Source organism: Penaeus monodon, chromosome 32 (assembly GCF_015228065.2).
Source record: "Penaeus monodon isolate SGIC_2016 chromosome 32, NSTDA_Pmon_1, whole genome shotgun sequence".
Taxonomy (NCBI): Eukaryota; Metazoa; Arthropoda; class Malacostraca; order Decapoda; family Penaeidae; genus Penaeus; species Penaeus monodon.
In genome coordinates, this window is record NC_051417.1 from 7,536,665 (window position 1) to 7,536,938 (window position 274).

At 33.2% G+C, this 274-nt stretch overlaps 1 protein-coding gene across 1 annotated transcript in view; it reads left to right on the top strand.

Moving 5' to 3' along the window:
- Positions 1–274, top strand: part of LOC119593413 (aldehyde dehydrogenase, dimeric NADP-preferring-like) — a 62,658-nt gene that overhangs the window by 36,327 nt on the left and 26,057 nt on the right. The window lies entirely within an intron of this gene.

Genomic DNA, 274 nt, shown 5'->3' on the forward strand with positions numbered 1-274 from the left:
GTACAGTGAACGAGCTGCCATTATCAAAGGTCAAAGTCAGGCATATGATAGCCTGTTTTAGATAGATAGACCATTTTATCACAAAGATAAATTTAAGTCGATATCAAAACATAAAACCAGATTTCGGTATAAATATTACTATTTCTTTCTATTTTCACATTGTTTTCTTAAGTCATTTTTTGCTGGTTTGCTTATTCCGTTTTTATGTAATTTTCTTGCTATATATTCATCTTTTCCGTACTCCCCCCCCCCCTCTCTCTCTCAATTTCTCTCT